This window comes from Hyperolius riggenbachi, chromosome 2 (genome assembly GCF_040937935.1).
Source record: "Hyperolius riggenbachi isolate aHypRig1 chromosome 2, aHypRig1.pri, whole genome shotgun sequence".
Taxonomy (NCBI): domain Eukaryota; kingdom Metazoa; phylum Chordata; class Amphibia; order Anura; family Hyperoliidae; genus Hyperolius; species Hyperolius riggenbachi.
The window spans coordinates 314,308,299-314,329,999 of record NC_090647.1 but is presented as its reverse complement, the minus strand read 5'-3'; the positions used below and the strand labels follow the sequence as shown (position 1 = coordinate 314,329,999).

The window sequence follows — 21,701 nt, the reverse complement described above, 5'->3', positions numbered from 1 at the left end:
GTGCATCAATCAGGGTATGCTGGGTGCCTCTATGTGGGCATACTGGGTGCTGTGGTGCCTTGTTAGGCGCTGTGTTGCCTTTATGGGGCATGCAGGGAGCTGTGGTTCTTTAATGGGAGCATGCTGGGAGTATTGGTGCCTCAAAGGGAGGCCTGTGGGAGCATGGGGGGGGGGGGGGGGGGAGTCCCTGATGGGGGAACTGCCAGATAACCTGGCGGCAGGCCAGCCCGCCCAGCAGAAAGCCAGACCAGCCAGCACAGAAGCCATGTAAAGTTATGTTTCAGTGCGATTGCACTGCTGCATGCATTGTCGGAATCGCAGTGCAGATCCCATAGTGAATGGGATCTGCAGCGCATAGTAGTGCAGATGGTGTGCTATCGTACGCGTTGCATTCCGATCGCACAGCCTTCTGTGCTGAATGATGTAAATAAGGCCTTAGGATCCTAGCAATGCCACTGTGCACACGTTAGCCCTCAGAGAGAGCTTTCCACTTCACATGAAATGTGCAAATAATTCTACATTTTCTATGAGGGTGCAGGGCCACCATCAGAAATTTTGGGGCCCCTCACACATTATCAGGCCTGGCCCCCCTCTCCCTGGGCCCACCCACTGGTTGCTGTGCCCGCCCACTAGCCACCCCACCCGTGTTCGTGTGCGTAGTGTGCTGCAGCGAAAAAATGTGCATAGCTCCGACACTGAAGAAAGTGGCATGCACAGTGTGGTGTGGCATAAAGTGGGCGTGACCATGGAATGTTGAGGGTGGAGCCAAATACTAGCAAAATACAGGTAGTCCCCAGTTAACAAATGAGATAGGGACTTGTAGGTCTGTTCTTATCCTTTATCCGTTCTCTTTTGTCCCCCTCTCTTCTTTCTGTGCCTCTTTTGTCCCCCTCTGTCTCACCTCAGTTTGTGCCTCTTTTGTGTCCCTCTGTGCATTCCCGTCTCATCTCTTTTCTCTCTGTGCCTCTTTTGTCCGCCTCTGTTTCTCCTGTGCCTCTTTTGACCCCCGTTTAACCTCTTGTCCCCTTCTGTCTTGGCTTGACCCCCTGCCCTAGCCAGGTATAGGTGCCCCCAGTATAGGTATCCAGGCATAGGTGCCCCCAGTCAGAGGCGTATGTAGAAGGATGCAGGCATGGCAAGTACTATGGGCGCCAATAACATCATGGGCGCCATGCCTGGCTGCACCCGTGTTGTGCTACTGAAGCCGCCTGGTGTGTGTCCCGATAGCGGATACACACAGGCAAAGTTAAGCTGCTCGTTCTGTCCAGGGGAGAGAAGAGAGAGGAGGCGCCACTAGGGGGAGCTCCAGGCGAGAGTGAGTGCACTGAGCTCTGAAGACTCGTGCATTGCAGATGGGAACATGCTGAGGATTGAGGGGCCGGGTAGAGAGCCGGAGACTGGGGAGGCAGGTGACTGGTATGGGTCTGGGGTGGATCACTTCTCTGTTTCCCTGCCTGAACTCTTCCCCTCTTCCAGGATCACAGATCTGCCCTCACCTCGGCATCATCATAGTGGAGAAGATGAGAAGAGGCACGCAGATCTGCAGGAGGGGGAGTGCAGTGAGGCATGGAAATGTATCAGTAGATTAGCCCTGCACAAGGGAGGAGAGAGCATTGTTTACTCTGTATGCAGCGCAGACTCTGCAGGCAGCGTCTGTTCAGCTGCAAAGTGATGCATGTGTAGTGCACTGGCTGGCTGCCCTGCAATCTGATCCCTCTGTCTGTTATTGCTGCGTCAGCTGCACTCTGACTCTCACAAGGGGACAAGAATGTGATGAGCAGTCACTGTGGGTTCAGCAGGCTGTCCTCAGAGGAGCTCACACTCTAATCCTGTCATAGTCTAATGTCCTACCATATTATTATTATTATTATGTATTTATATAGCACCGACATATCCTTCAGCACTGTACGGAGTACATAGTCATGTCACTGACTGTCCCCTGAGGAGCTCACACTCTAATCCTACCATAGTCATAGTCTAATGTCCTACCATATTATTATTATTATTATTATGTATTTACATAGCACCGACATATCCTGCAGCACTGTACGGAGTACATAGTCATGTCGCTGACTGTCCTCAGAGGAGCTCACACTCTAATCCTACCATAGTCATAGTCTAATGTCCTACCATATTATTATGTATTTACATAGCACCGACATATCCTGCAGCACTGTACGGAGTACATAGTCATGTCGCTGACTGTCCTCAGAGGAGCTCACACTCTAATCCTACCATAGTCATAGTCTAATGTCCTACCATATTATTATTATTATGTATTTACATAGCACCGACATATCCTGCAGCACTGTACAGAGTACATAGTCATGTCGCTGACTGTCCTCAGAGGAGCTCACACTCTAATCCTACCATAGTCAGAGTCTAATGTCCTACCATATTATTATTATTATGTGTTTATATAGCACCGACATATCCTGCAGCACTGTACGGAGTACATAGTCATGTCGCTGACTGTCCTCAGAGGAGCTCACAATCTAATCCTACTGTGTAAAGTGCTGCAGAAGATGTCAGTGCTATATAAATACATAATAATAATATGGTAGGACAGTAGACTATGAGTAGAGTACAAAGTCATGTCACTGACTGTCCTCAGAGGAGCTCACAATTTAATCCTACCAAAGTCATAGTCTAATGTCCTACCATATTATTATGTATTTATATAGCCCTGGCATCTTCTGCAGCACTGTACAGAGTACATCGTCATGTCACCGACTGTCCTTAGAGGAGCTCACACTCTAATCCTACCATAGTCATAGTCTAATGTCCTACCATATTATTATTATGTATTTATATACCCCTGACATCTCCTGCAGCACTATATAGAGTACATAGTCATGTCACTGGCTGTCCTTAGAGGAGCTCCCAATCTAACCCTACCATAGTCATAGTCTAATGTCCTACCATATTATTAGTATGTATATGTATAGCACTGATATCTCCTGCAGCACTGTACAGAGTACATAGTCATGTCACTGACTGTTCTCAGAAGGGCTCACAATCTAACCCTACCATAGTCATAGTGTAATGCACTTTACAGAGTACATAGCCATGCCACTGACTGTCCCCAGAGGAGCTCACAATCTAATCCTCCCATAGTCATAGTCTAATGTCCTACCATATTATTTTGTATTTATATATCTTCTGCAGCACATTACGGAGTACATAGTCATGTCACTGACTGTCCTTTGAGGAGCTCACAATCTAATCCTAGTGTAATATCCTACTATATTATTGTTATATATTTATGTAGCGCTGCCGCTGACATGTTCTGCAGCACTTTACAGAGTACATACTCATGTCACATTAGTGTTAGGTGTTTAAAGGCGGGAAGGTTATTGTTAGAGTGCAGAGAACTTTGGCAATACGAAGCTTCCCAAAACATATGTACATGAGAAAGGATGCCGTTTTTATAAAGGGACACTGTGACGGGGGGGGGCGCAATTTTAGTGTTTGCCATAGGCGCTATACTACCCAGATACGCCACTGCCCCCAGTATAAGTAGCCAGCTATAGGTTCCCCCAGTATAAGTAGCCAGCTATAGGTGGTGCCCCAGTATAGGCCAGCAAGATACAGGTGGTGCCCCAGTATAAGTAGCCAGCTATAGGTGGTGCCCCAGTATAGGTAGACAGGTTAAGATGCCCCCTGTACAGGTAGCCTGGTATAGCTGGTGCCCCAGTATAGGGCAGCAAGATACAGGTGCCCCCAGTATAGGTATTCAACTATAGGTGGTGCCCCGGTATAGGTAGCCTGGTATAGTTTCCCCCAGTTTAGGTAGCCTGGTATGGGTGGTGCTTCAGTATAGGTTAGCCAGGTACAGGTGCCCCCAATATAGGTAGCAAGCTATAGGCACCCCAGTATAAGTAGCCAAGCATAGGTGGTGCCCCAGTGTAGGTAGCCAGGTACAGGTGGTGCCCTCAGTATAGGTAGCCAAGAATAGGTGGTGCCCCAGTATAGGTAGCCAGGTATAGGTGGTGCCCCAGTATAGGTAGCCAGGTATAGGTGGTGGCCCAGTATAGGTAGCCTGTAGCCAGATATAGGTGGTGCCCCAGTATAGAAAGTCCACTGTAGCGGGCTCACTCATTTGCTCCCCACGTTCAAGTGCCAATGTCCCTCTTCTCTCAGTGCGTTCTCTCTCAGTGCTGGAACGCGGTTTGCTGGTTAGTGAGCCATAGGCCCACAGTCAGCACATGCGGCGCTTCCAGTGCTGGGGGGGGCAGGGCCCCCAGAAGCCCTGGGCCCCTCACTGCAGTGTCAGTTGTCCCCCCCTGATGGCTGCCCTGTGACGGGTGTGAGGTGCACAGGCTGAGAGGAAAGGTGTATTTAGAAAAAAGTCTTGGAAATATGCTTTAATATTGGTATTATATATTATTTATATTGAGATTTATGTACTTCCACTGCAATTTCTAACAACAGGCTATTATATATCAGCAAGCCCTTATTGCGAGCAATATGAATGCCACTGAAATCTGCCATCGTTGGACACTTCACTGAGAGGAGGCAGCAGCAGCAGCAGGCAACTGCTTTCTATGTCCCTCCCCTGTCCCCACTCTCGACGCTAGATAGCCATAGCTAAAGCACACCGCGCTCATCGACATCCTCCCGAGCCGCGGAAAGGTAAGACTACCGCGCTCATCGCCCCCTCCTTCCCGCTCCCTCATCTCAGGGCTTATCTCATTGGTAGGCCCCTGGTGTTCAATGTGGACGACCCCGTAGTCCCGCTCCGTGATTGGAAGAAGAATACGGGAGAAGGAGGCGGGGCCGTGCCGGGGAAGACGCGCCATTTTAGCAGCTCAGAGTGCGGCGGCTGCGGGTTGCAGCGGTGCAGCGGGTGAGTGTGATGCCGGGGATTGTGCAATGTGCATGCGTGCAGCACGTGGTAGCGGAGCCAGGGGGTGTATCTGCTCTGTCATGGCGCTAGTGGGAGGCGTGTGGGGATAAGATCATTTATGGCTGGTTTAATAATCAGTGCTTCTGTCTGTGCACACCGACAATAGTACAAATCCAGCACATTACAAGCCTTATTGTTTGTGACCCTCCTCTCAGGCTGGAAATGGAAAGAGTACTCATAAAAACTAACTAAGTAAATGGTTAATGCTGGTAGTGCCTGTGTAGGTTCAGCTGCCAGTGTGATGAAGCAGATCACAAACTTGGGTACCAGAGGCGTGATTCACAGGACATTATTGTTCAAGCTGCTATATACTTTTATTTGCTTTGTGTTATCTGATAATAAGATGCGATTAGCCTTTAAGTATTTTGTGTTTGATAGTGGTTGTATATGTGATGAAATGTTCTGTATTTTCTGATCACCTCCATGATATTCTGCAGTCTTCCGATTTGCAACACTAGCTTGTCTCAGCATTGATCAGGCCTTGAAGAAAATGTATTGTAACTTTGCACTTCCATGTCTGGTTCACAGTTTGGCATGTTGCATAAACCAGTGACTTTCAAGGTTAGGTTTCCACTTCAAGGCTGTGTGAACACTAACGTTAATTGAACCTAAACTGAGAGGGATATGGATGTTTCCTTTTAAACAATACCAGTTGCTTGCTAGTCCTGCTGATCGCTTTGCCTGCAGCAGTGGCTGAATCCCACACCTGAAACAAGCATGTAGCTAATTGATTTGAGTCCTATGGGAGAATTATAGAAATGTTATTGTTAATCCAGTCTGACTTCAGTCAGAGCACCTGATCTGCTTGCTTGTTGAGGGGCTGTGGCTGAAAGTATTAGAGACATTATCAGCAGGAGAGTCAGGCAACTGGTATTTTTAAAAGGAAAAATCCATATCCTTTGTTGCAATGTATGCGAAAACAGGCTTACATTCTGTTTGGTCCCAGCTAGCTTGCCTTCCACTGAGTTCAGATCAGGAACAATCTCCAAACAGCAGAGTAGAACTAGTTAATTTGGAAAAAGGCAGCATAAGCAAAACACAGCTTTTGAATTAAAGTGTGCTTGGCTTGCACAGGAACTCCTAGCATCCTTACTATCCTCCCCTACAACATACCAGTATTGTCTCCCTTTCCTGGACCATTCATGTCCATCTTCTGACCTGACTTGGTCTTTGAGCTATCAAGTTATATTGCATGGTATTGGTCATGACTGTCCAATTGTGGGCACATCTATCCCATTGTGCAGAGGCCATTTATCTATCAGTGCCTTGTGGGAATTGCCATATTCTCCTCAGACTTGCAATATGGATCGCAGTAAGTATTTTCCTGGCAGCATTGCATGCACGCTGGGCCGTAGTCCTGTGGGTGCTGCTGGGAACATGCAAACTTCAGTCGCTATGGCAAGCCTGCGGAGAAGATCGGGCATCACAAACGACGGGGGGACCAGAGGAGCACCTGTAGGTAAGTAATGTTTTCAACCCCCGCACCCCAGTGGCACTCAGAACCTCCCTTAGTGCCCACTAACGCAGTTGTTTGCTTCTGTCCGCTTTTCACATCTGTAACATTGATGTTTTGCTGAAAAGCAGACACAACTGCTTTTGTGGGTTCAGGCCCTTATGGGGAGGTTCATTCTTAAAAGGTTTGCAAAGGTGCATTGGTAGAAAGGACAGTTATCATACAGTTCTAAGGGCATGTTCACATCTCTGCATTCTAGAAGATCATGTTATTCTAACATGCTGCATGCAGGCTTTGAATTGATGTGTATGTTATAATTGAGCAGTAGGGCCTGTACACACTGCTGCGCTTGCACTGCGCTTTTAAAATCACAGGCGTTTTTTCAAGGTCTTTTGGAAAATCGTGAAGACCTGTACACACTGGTGCGATGCAAATTTTCATCAATGCTTTGCGATGTAAAATTTGCATGTGATTTTAAAAACGCAGTGCAAGCGCAGCAGTGTGTACAAGTCCTTATACAGAGAAAAGAGCCATGTACGAGTGACTCTGTGCTACTGCACAGCTGTCTGTGCGCCTTTGCAGTGTGGCAGCGCCTGTATCCATAGAGATGTGGGCAGTCTTCAACTGTTCGATGTTGAAGATGCTTTAGAGGGTCACAGTGCAGAAATCAGCGATCGTTTGTGTCAGCGCTGTGTACCTGATTTGGGTACCCAAAGTGTCAGCTGGTTGGCAGCACAAATTAGGGGAAACATTAGTAATTCAGCTGCTGGCAATAGCTGAATTGCAATTCCCCCCCCCCCCCCCCCCCCCGAGTTGCTACAACTCAGAGTGGGGGGGTATAGTAATCAGTACAGGCCCGGAAGTTTGTATAGGAGCAGGGTGAGACTTTTTTTCGGCTTCACCCTGCACTGGGAATGCCCCCACCCCATCAAAGCAGGAGGGGTGAATGTAACTTATTATTTTGAAATTTACGTTAAGGCTGTTATTTTTTCCCAACAACCCCCCCCCCCCACACACACACACACACACACACACACACACACACATTTTTTTTTTTTTAACTATAACAAGTAACTTGTCTATATGATATCTAAAGTTTAGATAGTTTACACAGCCAATCTAGCTGCCAACAGCTTCAACAGTTTGATTATTTATTCCTGTGATACAAACGTGTTCTGTTTGTCACATTGCACACAGGCAAGCTGATCAGCATCTCCAGCCCTCAGCCTGTGAAAACTTCACTCCCCTCTACTCCTTGCTCCTCCCCTCTGCTTCTGAAATCTCTGGCTAATAACCTCCTCCTGCCCAGACTGAGCCCCCATAAGCCCTTGCTGCTAAGGCACTCTGAAGAAGCTGTGGGCGAGGTTTGTTTTAGTTTATAGGGAATTGGAGTATTAAAACAAAAAAAAAGTATTTGACTTGAGGAATGCCCTATAAACTATATGAAAGGAACACAATTATGCAATAAGTAAAAGTTTCTCGGATCCACTTTAAACCAGTAGGCATCCTGCTTACATTCCAACAAATGTATGTAAACAGGATGACAGTTTTGCCATCTTGGGTCCTTCCTCTGCATGCAAACAGAAATTGAATGAAGGCCCCAAAGGCCAGGTGAGCAGAGCATAGTAAGGGCTAGTTCAGACGGGTGGCTTCCGACTTCTCGTCTCTTTAGGGGACTTTTTTCTTCAGTGATTGTCGGCGTCTCGCGATCAGCTGTTTTCATTCTTGCAAGAGGACAGGAAGACGTGGCGGTGAATCAACCCTAGATGCCGCATGAGGCTTCTAGGGTCAGCTGAAACGACGGGGAAAATCTGCATTGGGACGCCACGTTCTCATAATCTACGGTAACCGTGCTATGTTAAACGCGCCCATTCACTTGAGTGAGGACGTTTAACCGACGAGTCTGTGATGTCCGTGTGAACCGGCCCTTAGGCTGCTTGGATGTAGCCTTATTTTCCCCGCGGTCGTTGAAAAGTTACAGGTACACAGAATTTGTGAGCCGACAGGAACTTTTTAGGAGGCAATTCCTTAACTATTCTTTTCTGTTTTCAACTTTCAGCTGGGTAAGTCAAATTTCTGAATACCAAAACATCATTATTTGGTTTACTTTGGTTAGCATTGCTTATTAGGTCATCTTCCACTTGTGCAAGCATGGGACTCCTCAGGTCAGAGCAGGCTGGTTCTCCCATCTAAAAAGCCATCGCTATAGTTTGTTTGTATAGGCACATAACCGTAAAAACAAAAGTTGTAACTGATTTTGGACAGTTTGTTGATTGGAAGAATTTTTCCTCCATGACTCCTCCACCTTGAATTACTCTGCTGGAATAGATGCTGCAGAGAATGGCCAAACTGATGTGCCATGCTAGCCTCTCATTTCGTGTTAGGTCTGGTGCACACCGAACAGTTTTTGTAGCATTTTCCAAACCGGTTCCACTTGTGAAAACGCTTGGCTAATGTATATCAATGGGATGGTGCACACCAGCGGTTTGAGGTTTTTATCAAACCGCAAATGTAGGTCCTGCAGCACTTTTGCGGGTTGCAGAAGCATTTCTGCCTCAATGTAAAGTTTAGAAAAAGCTCAAACCACTCTGGAAAACGCTAGATCAGAGCAGTTTTTTAGGCGTTTTTTGTTACAGAAGCTGTTCAGTAACAGCTTTACTGTAACAATATTTGTACTATGCTCCACAAAAAACGCTCCAAAAACCGCTAGGCATGTTTAGAAAACTTCTCTAAACATGCCAAGAATCGCTCTGAAATCTGCTCCAAAAAACTAGCGTTTTGAGGATCTGCTAGCAGTTTTGGTGTATACTAGGCCTTACTGCAGTTTCTGCCTGACTCCTTTCTCAGTATGTGATGTTGATATCCCCTCTCCCACTCAAGCTTAGGCTTTTGGCAAAAAGTTTTTGTATAGATTTTCTTAAATAGACTTCAGTATACTTTTTTTGCTCAGTTGGATCATACCAGCCTACATATATATCACAAATTTTTCTATTCTTTTGGCAAAAGTTGCCTGCAGCCTTGCATTGCAGAAGTGTATGCTTACATCATTGCCCCTACTCACAGTGAGGGGTGCTTGGGGCAAAGAGAGAATCTGTGGAGGCCACCTAAACTGTAACTGGTTAAGATGGCGGGAAAAAATGGTAAAGCCTCATATAAAGTTGGAACTTGGCTAATGCTGGGAATACACGAGTCGATCTGGCGGCCGATTAGCCACCGGATCGACTCTCGCCACGTCCGCGTTCGTCTGCGTGGATCGATTACCGTTCGTCCCCGCCGGCTCTCGTTATCAGCTGCTCGATTACCTGCCATCGTACATACATACATACATATACATACACACATACATACACACATACATACACATATACATACATACACACATATACATACATACACACATATACATACATACACACATATACATACATACACACATACACACATATACATACACACATATACATACACACACACACACACACACACACACACACACACACACACACACACACACACACACACACACACACACACACACACACACACACACACACACACACACACACACACACACACACACACACACACACACACACACACACACACACACACACACACACACACACACACACACCTGTCAAGATTAGCTTTATCCTTGTTTCTGTTATTCAGACACTACGGCAGCCAGGTAGACCATCAGAGCTGCAAGGCATCTGGTATTGTTTACAAGCAGGGCTGTGGAGTCGGTACAAAAATCTTCCGACTCCAACTCCTCAGTTTATGAAACCTCAACTCCGACTCCGGGTACCCAAAATGGCCCAGACTCCGACTCCTTAGTCTAATACTTAACAGGGCTGTGGATTTTGTACAAAAATCATCTGACTCCTGACTCCTCAGTTTATGAAATCAACGACTCCGACTCCAGGTACCCAAAATTGCCCTGACTCCAAAGCCCTGTTTACAAGGAAATACATATGGCAGCATCCATATACCTCTGCCTATGTCCTTTAAACTGACTGCAGCAAACAACAAACCAACGATTAAAGAGAATACAACCTGATTTGATCTAGCATGCCAGATTCTTAAGTTACCTAGTGGGACACCTGAACAAACACTGGATTCTCTGCCTAGACAGTCCAGATCCGCCACCTTATGCTGGGGATACACGGTACGTTTCTGTACGTACGTACATACATAATTTTTCAGTTCGATTATTCCTTTAGATTGAATATAAAGATTTTTCCAGCATGTCCGGTTAGATTTTTCTAAAAAAAAAAAAAAAAAAAAAAAAAAAAAAAAAACGGGATAATAGTTCAAATTTCTTGATAAAAAAAAAAAATTCAACTCTCATTCCATCATTTAGATCGAATAAATGGGAAAATCTAACGTTTTGTATTGTGTATGGGCACCAAGTGTTAGAGGCAGAAGATCGGCAGGACAGCCAGGTATTCCTTTAAAAGGAAATAAATATGGCAGCCTCCATATAACTCACTTCACTAGTCCTTTGAAGCTGAATGGCAGTGAAGAGGAAGTTCCTTACACTAAGAAAGCACTGGAGAAAACTATCGGTTTTTGCTGTGAGAACTGCGTTTTGCTCTGTTGTCAGAACTCACAGCTCAAGAGACTTAAAAGGAGCCTGAAGCGAGATGTTTATGAGGACTGCCATATTTATCCTCTTTAAAACAATACAAGGTGCCTGGCAGTCCATCTGATCTGTTTGGCTGCAATTAGGGTTGCCGCGGTATACCAGTATGACGATATACCGCGGTTTGTGCACGGTAATCATACCATGCGCAATCTCGTTTTACCGTTTTTTGGGGCAGGGCTACCGGGGGGCGGAGCGACGTAGCGGCGGCGCACGAACAGCGGTTGGGATAAATACTCACTTGCCGGCAACAAGGTTCGTCGTCCACGCTTTACTGGGCTTCATTGTTCTTCCTGTTCTTGCATCACATTTCCCTGAAACAGCGCCCCCTGGGTGCTATTACAAGGAGATGATGCAACAGAACAGGAAATAGAATGAAGCCCAGTACACGCCCGAGGACTTGGCTAACAAGTGAGTATTTGTCCCCTCTCCCTCCCTCCTGCTCTCTGTGCTGCGGCCACCTAATTACAGCTACACCTATCCCTGGCTACCTATGCTGCACCACCTACCACTGGCTACACCCATCCCTGGCTACCTATGCTGCGCCACCTATCCCTGGCTACCTATGCTGCGCCACCTACCACTGGCTACTCCTATCCCTGGCTACCTGTGCTGCGGCCACCTACCACTGGCTACACCTATCCCTGGCTACATATGCTGCAAGCACCTACTACTGGCTACACCTATCCCTGGCTACCTATGCTGCGAGCACCTACCACTGACTACACCTATCCCTGGCTACACCTATCCCTGGCTACCTATGCTGCGGCCACCTACCACTGGCTACACCTATCCCTGGCTACCTGTGCTGCGAGCACCTACCACTGGCTACACCTATCCCTGGCTACCTGTGCTGCGGCCACCTATCACTGGCGGGTGGGGGCACATTAATGTAAGGGGGTGGGTCCCGGGTCCAAATAATTGTTTAACCTCCTTAGCGGTAACCCCGTGCTGGACACGGGGTAAGCCGCCGGAGGGTGCCGCTCAGGCCCTGCTGGGCCGATTTTCATAATTTTTTTTCTTTGCTGGACGCAGCTAGCACTTTGCTAGCTGCGCCAGCACTCTGATCACCGCCGGCCCCCGCCCGATCGCCGCTATCTGATGCGGCGCGCGCCCCCCCCCCCCCCCCCCAGACCCCGTGCGCTGCCTGGCCAATCAGTGCCAGGCAGCGCCGAGGGGTTCTACGGGACTCCCAATGACGTCCCGACGTCGGTGACGTCATCCCGCCCTGTCGCCATGGCGACGGGGGAAGCCCTCCAGGAAATCCCGTTCATCCCGTGGGCTGCGGCCACCTACTACTGGCTACACCTATCCATGGCTACCTATGCTGCGAGCACCTACCACTGGCTACACCTATCCCTGGCTACCTATGCTGCGAGCACCTACCACTGGCTACACCTATCCCTGGCTACCTACGCTGCAAGCACCTACTACTGGCTACACCTATCCCTGGCCACCTACCACTGGCTACACCTATCCCTGGCTAACTATGCTGCGCCACCTACCACTGGCTACACCTATCCCTGGCTACCTATGCTGCGACCACCTACCACTGGCTACACCTATCCCTGGCTACCTATGCTGCGCCACCTACCACTGGCTACACCTATCCCTGGCTACCTGTGCTGCGACCACCTACCACTGGCTACACCTATCCCTGGCTACCTATGCTGCGAGCACCTACCACTGGCTACACCTATCCCTGGCTACCTATGCTGCGAGCACCTACCACTGGCTACACCTATCTCTGGCTACATGTGCTGCGAGCACCTACCACTGGCTACACCTATCCCTGGCTACCTATGCTGCTACACCTATCCCTGGCTACCTATGCTGCGGCCACCTACCACTGGCTACACCTATCCCTGGCTACCTATGCTGCGGCCACCTACCACTGGCTACACCTATCCCTGGCTACCTATGCTGCGAGCACCTACCACTGGCTACACCTATCCCTGGCTACCTATGCTGCGGCCACCTACCACTGGCTACACCTATCCTTGGCTACCTGTGCTGCGAGCACCTACCACTGGCTACACCTATCCCTGGCTACCTGTGCTGCGGCCACCTATCACTGGCGGGTGGGGGCACATTAATGTAAGGGGGTGGGTCCCGGGTCCAAATAATTGTTTAACCTCCTTAGCGGTAACCCCGTGCTGGACACTGGGTAAGCCGCCGGAGGGTGCCGCTCAGGCCCTGCTGGGCCGATTTTCATAATTTTTTTTTTTTTTTTGCTGGACGCAGCTAGCACTGTGCTAGCTGCGCCAGCACTCTGATCGCCGCCGGCCCCCGCCCGATCGCCGCTATCTGATGCGGCGCGCGGCCCCCCCAGACCCCGTGCGCTGCCTGGCCAATCAGTGCCAGGCAGCGCCGAGGGGTTCTTCGGGACTCCCAATGACGTCCTGACGTCGCTGATGTCATCCCGCCCCGTCGCCATGGCTACGGGGGAAGCCCTCCAGGAAATCCCGTTCTTTGAACGGGATTTCCTGATCGCCTATCGCCGGAGGCGATCGGCGGGGCTGGGGAGATGCCACTGAGCAGCGGCTATCATGTAGCGAGCCCTGGGCTCGCTACATGATTTAAAAAAATAAATAAAAAAAACTGCTGCGCTGCCCCCTGGCGGAATTTTTCATACCGCCAGGGGGGTTAATACCGTCATTCCGTGGTAATTTTTTTTTACGGTTATCATACTGTGGAATTTTAGACCATTGCAACCCTAGCTGCAATAGTGTCTGAATCACACACCTGAAACAAGCATGTGGCTAATCCAGTCAGACTTCAGTCCAGGCACCTGATTCCCATGCTTGTTCAGGGTCTATGGCTAAAGGTATTAGAGTCAGTGGATCAGCAGGATAGCCAGGCAATCTGCACTGTTTAAAATGCATGTTAGCTTTAGAGGTGGGCGAACAGTTTGGCTGTGTTAGTCGAACTGTTCGGGCTGCCCAATCTGTCATTTATCTATGCCTCTTACTACTTCCGGGTCGCAATGACCCGGAGTAGTACGTCTGCGCTGCCCGGCGGAGCGCGTCCTAGCGACGCGCTCCCGTTGCCGGGCACTTTCTGCGCATGTGCGTGACGTCACTCATGACGTCACGCACATGCGCAGAAAGTGCCCGGCAACGGGAGCGCGTCGCTAGGACGCGCTCCGCCGGGCAGCGCAGACGTACTACTCCGGGTCATTGCGACCCGGAAGTAGTAAGAGGCATAGATAAATGACAGATTGGGCAGCCCGAACAGTTCGGCTAACACAGCCAAACTGTTCGCCCATCTCTAGTTAGCTTCCATATCCTGCTCCTTCAGGTTCCCTTTAAAGCAATTCTTCCCTGTAAGCAACTCCATGTGCCAATGTATTGTTCCTCCTCCCCAAAGCAACAGTGTGTTACATGGCTATAGCCTAGTAATGCATCTATATGATCTTATGGGCCAGTATTCTAATCCTTGAATCCTCATCACTGCGAGTGACTGTTAGAGTGCTTGTGTACAGTGTTGGCTTTTAGATGCAGCCTTAGGCTATGTTCCCACTCGAGCAGAGAACAGATTTTTTTTCTTCCTCTGTTCTCCGCTAATTGCTAAACTGACAGTGAACGGATCCTATTTTATACCCAGAAGTTGTTCACAAGGGACCCGTTGCAGTAAGCTGATTGCACTTCTGTGCAGCCCGCGGTAATCCTGGGAAGGCGCATGCGCCCCCCCATATAGCCTGCGGGGGAAAAGCCTCTTCCCCAGGCTACATGTCCCTTCATTGCTCGTCCCCTTACACAGCTCGATAGCCAGCAGAAGCATGGGGATCTCCATTGGGCTGCAAAATACCAATGGGAATCCTCTGGAACAGGGAGAGTTAAAATTCTACCTGTTGCTAGGGAGACTTGGTCTAATGCAGCCTATGGAGAGCCCCAAGCTTCTGCCGGCCTCCGGGCTGAGTACAGTGGTTTAGCGGTGGTGACCGCTTTGGGTGGACAGTACAGATTAGGTGCAAAATGGATGCGCTTACCTTCTCAGTTTTGTATTCACTGAAGTGGGAGCCGCGCATCACTCAAGTATGGGTAGGGTGGGTACTCTGATTTTGTTATATCCACACACTGTGGCACACTTCATTAGGCCTGGAACCCACTGAAAACCGCAAACGCAAAACGCAACCGCTAGCGTTTTGTCTGAGCGGTTTGCAAGCGGATTCATGCGCGTTTTTGGTCGTGTTTTGCAACATTGTATTTTTTTCCCCAGCGGGTGCCTAGCGTTTTGCGTTTTGCGTTTTTATCCTGATTGGTCCTGTGAATTATTTTTCATTTTGTTACAGTGTGCTGAACCGCAAAACGCTAGCAAAACCGCTCAGTTTAGGTTTTGCTGAGCGTTTCTGCTAGCGTTTCAATACTTTACATTGAAGCGCTAACGCTCCCAAAATGCTGCAGGTCCTGCGTTTGCGTTTCTGGGAAACGCAAACGCTCCTGTGGAAGTTGCCCCATCCATTAACATTAGCCCAGCGTTTTGGCAAACTGCTAGCATATCGCAGTGCTGCCAAAACGCTGCCAAAAGCGCTCCTTTGGGTTCCAGCCCTTAGAGAGGATTAACATTTATTGGCCTCTGTGACTTGGAGTACTAATCTATTAAATCTGGTTATTCTTGCACTTGTCTAATATCCTGATTCCAGTAATACATTTAAGGTCCTTACAGACATGAGACATGATCAGTCTTGCTTGATTTCATGTATGTCTCAGCTCACATCGCCAGATGAGTGCCATTGGTATTGTGTGCTTGGTCAGGCGGATTTGAAATCTTTTCCAGATTGCTGTTGATCATTGATTGGTGTCTGTGCTGTACATTAACCTCTTTCATAGCTGTTGCATAAAAGTTTAACCATTTACCGACATCCTATCGTATTAAAACGTCATGCTTACCGCTATTAACGGCAACATGACGTTTTAATACGTCGCGCATTCCCGCCGTGTGCGCGCCGCTACCGCCGCCATTACCGTCGGGATCCCGTGCTGGGTGATTGGGGAAGAAGACCGAACGGTCCTCTACCCAATCGCAGTGCCTGGAGTGAATGGACGTGACCGCGAACAGCGGCTACGTCCATTCACATAAACAGGAAATGTAACAGTTTAATAAAGTGTAAAAAAAAAAAAAAAAAGAACACGTCCTATGAGTGTTCACTAGCGCCATCTTGTGGCCAAAAAGTATATTACACCTACAAAATACATACATTTTCAAGTATATACACATCATTAATAAAATTACACTTCCAACCCTCCCCCCCAAAAAAACACTTGTAAAAAAAAAAAAAAAATCAGCTTAAAGAAAATAAATAGTTGCCTTAGGGACTCAGCTTTTTTTATTCTATATTTTATGGGGGAAAATTAATTTTAATTTATTACATAGGGGCTTGTAATTATGGCCAGAACAAACAGAAAAATAACCACTTAGATTTCAAAATAATATACTGTCGCCATACATTGTGATAGGGACATAATTTAAACTGTATAATTATCGGGACCACTGGGCAAATAAAACGTGTTTGTTTTATCCACAGGAGAATGTTTAATTTTAAAACTATAATGGCTGAACACTGAGAAATAATGATTTTTTTTTTTTCTGTTTTTCTCATTAAAATGCATTTAGAATAAAAAAATTCTTAGCAAAATGTACTATCCACAGAAAGCCTAATTGGTGGCGAAAAAAACGAGGTATAGATCATTTTCTTGTGATTAGTAATAAAGTTATTAGGGAATAAAAGGGAGGAGCGCTGACAACTGAAAATTGCTCTGGTCCGTTAGGATAAAAACCCTTGGGGGTGAACTGGTTAAAGAGAAACTCCAACCTAGAATTGAACTTTATCCCAATCAGTAGCTGATACCCCCTTTTACATGAGAAATATAATGCTTTTCACAAACAGACCATCAGGGGGCGCTGTATGTGCTGAAACCCCTCCCACAAAAAGCTCTGGGACCGCGGTACTCTGGGCAAACTGCCACAATGTAACAATGTTCACAGACAGAAATTAGCTGTTTACAGCTGTCTCTAACAGCCAAAACAGCTAGGAGCAGCTACATAACCTGCCCACAGGAAAAATGTCACCATGTAATGTCAGAATGTAAATCGGGGAGAGGAAAGATTTTACAATGAGCAAACACTGACTAAATCATTTATACATAATCATGGTAAAAAATAAAGCACTTTTTTTACTACATTATTTTCACTGGAGTTCCTCTTTAAGAGCATTCCTGTGTGTAGAAGATTGGGCTTTTTGTGACCTACCTCTGCTGTCTTAGGTTTAATCAGACTGCTTAGAACACTTCATGCCCGAGTATCTTCATTTGTGTGTTTTTAAATAAGCATTCAGTTTATTGTGCTCATATGCTATGCAATAGCTTTAATATGCTATTCTATGTGTATAGGCTGAGTTCTTGCAATGTAGTTTTCACTTGTCGAGGTTTAGTCTAGATACTTTTTGAAACCTATAATAGCTTTCACTTGTTTGATCACTGGTGGTTTCTTCTCACCCATTCCCAGTGCTCTATATGAGTGTTTTTCAATTCCGTCCTCCGTACCCACAATAGTGCATGTTTTTGGAAATCTAGAGGTAGTAATGTGCTCTGCCGAGACACTAATTACCTCACCTGTTAATGTTTGTGGTATTCTGCAAAACATGCACTGTTGGGATTACTTGAGGACTAAAGCTGGCCATACACTGGCCCGATTTGCCGCCGTTTCGACAGCAGATTCGATCACTGGGATCGAATCTGCTGCCAATCGTTCGTGCTACACGCCGAATTTCGATCCATTTCGTCCGATCCCGTCGATCGCTCCGTGCGGAAAATTACCGTCGATCGCCCGCGGGTAGGGAGAGCGTCGCTACCGGCGTTCGATTGACCGACGCAATAGAGCGGCAATACATTACCTGCTCCGCCGGCGCGACTGTCCCCGGTCACCGCTGCTCCGTGTCCGCGCTGGTCTCCGGCATGCTTCAGTTCCTCCTGCCCGGCAGGAAGTTTAAACAGTATAGGGTGATCTACTGTTTAAACTTCCTGCCGGGCAGGAAGAAGCAAAGCATGCCGGACCTGGAGACCAGAGCGCAGACAGAGCAGCGGTGACCGGGAGGACTCGCGCCGGCGGAGCAGGTAATGTATGCGGGCGGGGGGAGCGGCGGCAGCACCACCACAACAGATTGTGAACGGTTTCAGGCTGAAATCGGTTCACAATCTGTTTGCAGTAAAGGTAGCCATACGATACCTCTCTGATCAGATTCGATCAGAGAGGGATCTATCTGTTGGTCGAATCTGATGGCAAATCGACCAGTGTATGGCTACCTTAAAGAGAACCAGAGATGAAGCACCCTCATGTATTTTATTACATTTATCAGTGGGAACATGACAGTAAACACCTACCCTGCTTTTAGTTTCATTATCTGCTTAATTAGTCTATTAGCAACTGTGATAAGAATCCATCGACTATTCAGTCGAGGTTTGACCTGGAATCATTATAGCTGAGTCACTCTTCTGTGGAGTCCTTTCAAGCCCAAGCCTTCCCCTCTCCTGGCTTAGATCTTCTGCTTTGCATACTGAGAGCTGTGATGACTGGGAGGGGCTGCTGCTCCTGAGAGAGAAGCCCTGTGGCTGTAATATGATCCCTGTGTGCTCTGTGTGCACTAGATTCTCATAGGAATGAAACTGCAGTTATTATCAGTGACACTTCCTACAGGCAGATCATACCAAAATGAAAGCACACAGATGAAAGGCTGCATAAGCCTAGATAGCAGCATAGTCTCATATAGCCTAGACAGCACATCCAGAACAACTCATATAACCCGGAAGGAGAAGGGATATGAGCCGGCGGCCATATTTGATTTTTCCTGGAGCAATAATGGATAAAAAACACCAAAAAAGGCACACCAGAGCGGCAAAATTATCAGGAAGAGCATTTATTCTTTACAAGCCATCAACTAATATGTTTATTTTGTGTGAAACGTTCATCTCTGGTTCCCTTTAAGTTGAAGAAAATAAACCCTGCTCTAGAACGAGAGGGCGTGGTGTCCAAGGCCCTATAATGTGTCCTTCACATCTAATGGGAGTTGTCACGTCCCAACCTGTAAAGCCTGGTACACACATCTAATTATGATCGGCCTATCACTGACCAATTTTACCACCTCCCGTGTAGCAAGAGGATCAAAATATTTTGAATACTATTAAGAGATTGTGTAGGTAAGCTCTCATTAAAGTGGTAAAATAGCCAATTATTGGCCAGTTACAATTGGATGTGTACCAGGCTTTAGGGCCTTTTTCCAGTACTTTGCGATTTGATTCTGATCGCAAAACGCTAGGTACATTAAACGAATGGAATCGGCAACAGCAATTTTATATTGGAGCGATCTGATTGCAATGCGATTTTGGTCCAAGTGCAATCGTACTGCCGCGTTTTGGAAGCGATTGAGCTCTATTATAATGAGTATAGTAGCGCAGTTGCTTGCTGAATCGCGTTTCAATTTCCACCATTGGATTGAGCTCTACTATACTCAGTATAGTAGAGCTCAATTGCATCCAAAATGCGGCAGGAAGATTGCGATTTGACCAAAATCGCATCGCAATCGCACTAATGGAAAATGCTGCTTCTGTTTCCATTAGTTTAATGTACCTTGCGTTTTGCAATCAGAATCAAATCGCAGGGCAGTGGAAAAAGGCCCTTGATCCCTTTTTGAAACCCTGGACAACAAACCAATGGCTATGGGGAAATGTACATGTAGTAACCTGCAGGGCAGCACACTTCTGGCAGGGCAGTGCTTTTCGGCGCTGCTAGATTTGGGTGCAGCCGGCGCCACCATAGAATACAAAGGGAATCACAACTAAGCAGTGCTCAGTGAGTAACGTCGGCGCCGTCAGAATCAAATTGGATGGTGAATCGGCTGCCAAGTCGCCTGATGTATGGCCACCTTAATTCTTCATGGCTAGTAATACAGCTGTAGTTCTTCCCAGCATTGTGTTTTAGAGTATGAGATCATTTCTGTATCCTTCCCAATGTGTTTATAAAAGCCATCTGTATCACCTTGCCTACAATAAGTCAATTTTGCATATCTTTTTAAGTTTATTTTACTACTGGGTGGGAAGGAGAAGTGCTTTATTACACACAAGCAGGAAGAAACTGGCTAGGAACTGATGGAGAGACTCTGCAGAGGTGTAGTGCGTCTGTGCTGGTTGCAAAGAGCTAATCCCTCAGCAGCAGGGAGTGTAGATAGACCGGGACAGTTCTGTGCTCACTTTGGAAGACTGGTTAGCCTCGAACACGCTGAAACCAGCGCAGGAGATTTGGGCGCAGCTGGCACCACCATAGGCCGTAATAGGAATTACGGCTTTAGCGTATAGAGTAACTTCAGCGCTGTCAGAAGACGGAGCTGAAGTAACTTTTAAAACCTAATAATTTAGCTTCCAGCAATTGCTGGAAGCCGAATGAATTATTTCATTCCCCACTATCCATGGCGGCCTGGAGGGGGAATAGTATTTAATACTGCCGGGACTTGTGCAGCAGCAGGATCAGCCATATACCGGCTGTACCCTGCGCCCAAGTCTCCCGTGCCGTTATCTCTTGTACGCGGTTAGCCTACCCACATGAGATGGTCATAGAAGGGAGACCCCTTCAAACCTTCCTAGGTTTCTAAGAGAAAAAAAGATTATAGTTAGAAGTAAAAATAGAGAAACTAAAGGAAAGAAAAGAGAAGTATGGTTGAAGTCTAAGCTTCAGTGTACATGTCTGCCGAGGGAAAAATCTCGGCGTCCATATCTCCAGAAACTGGCCAATCCACCCCTGAACAAGAGTCAGGAGTGCGATCAGAATATTGGCCAGGCGGGAATGGGAGAGAAGACACATTCTTACCGCATGTCGTCGTCGCCGTTCCCGGCTGCATAGCATATATTTCTTAAAAAATGAGAATAACAAAAAAAGAGTAACATTGAAAGTTCTAAACCCTTGAACACTTATCAAATCGTATAGGTGGGAGAAGAGGATGAGTCTCATTAAGCTAATCCAGCCATGCAGTGTATATGATATCAAGGGTCCTCCTCTCAGGTGAACATGCGTGGCGGGGGGGGGAGCGCGCATCCCAGCACCCCCAAATGGGACGCAGAGCCACCCGCACCAGCCCGCCAGACACGCCCACAACACTTGTCATATGGCCGCACTTCTATCTATCGAGAGCTGATGAGGCGACGGTGCACCCTCAGGTACTCAAACAAGAGGCATGGTCCCGTTCCCTCTCCCACCCAGGACATCTACCCGTCTATGAACAATGAACAAAATATATAACCCCAGGCAATTGCCCACCCAATTCTCTGAAGAGTGCTTAACCCACCGCGAGCAGGGCACGGCGGGCGACCCCCCCCCCCCCCCCCCCACCACAACACCCCGATATGGGGGAGGGAGGGGGGGCCGCACGCCCCGCCCCACATACATCAACTAGCCAGTGGAAAGAAGAAAAAAAAGGGGGGGGGGGTGTCATGTCTATAAAAAAAAAAAATATATATATATATATATATATATATATATATATATATATATATATATATATATATATATATATATATATATATATATATATATATATATATATATATATATATATATTACACTTATACATAAACATATATCCCCCTAGCATATATGCATACAGTATTATCAGAGTCAGACGGAACAGCATTAGTATATAGCCATAT

The 21,701-nt window shown here is 47.2% G+C and overlaps 1 protein-coding gene across 5 annotated transcripts in view; it reads left to right on the top strand.

Moving 5' to 3' along the window:
* The first annotated feature begins 1,387 nt into the window (after positions 1-1,387).
* Positions 1,388-21,701, top strand: part of LOC137546542 (heterogeneous nuclear ribonucleoprotein R) — a 68,478-nt gene continuing 48,164 nt past the window's right edge. The window contains exon 1 of one of the 5 annotated variants that reach the window (XM_068269144.1): positions 1,388-1,409. The gene's annotated coding sequence lies outside the window, so the exon portion shown is untranslated. Of the gene's footprint in view, positions 1,410-4,602; positions 4,636-4,718; positions 4,850-21,701 lie in introns of those variants that run through there. The other 4 variants (XM_068269142.1, XM_068269139.1, XM_068269141.1 and 1 more) reach the window with 4 other exon arrangements.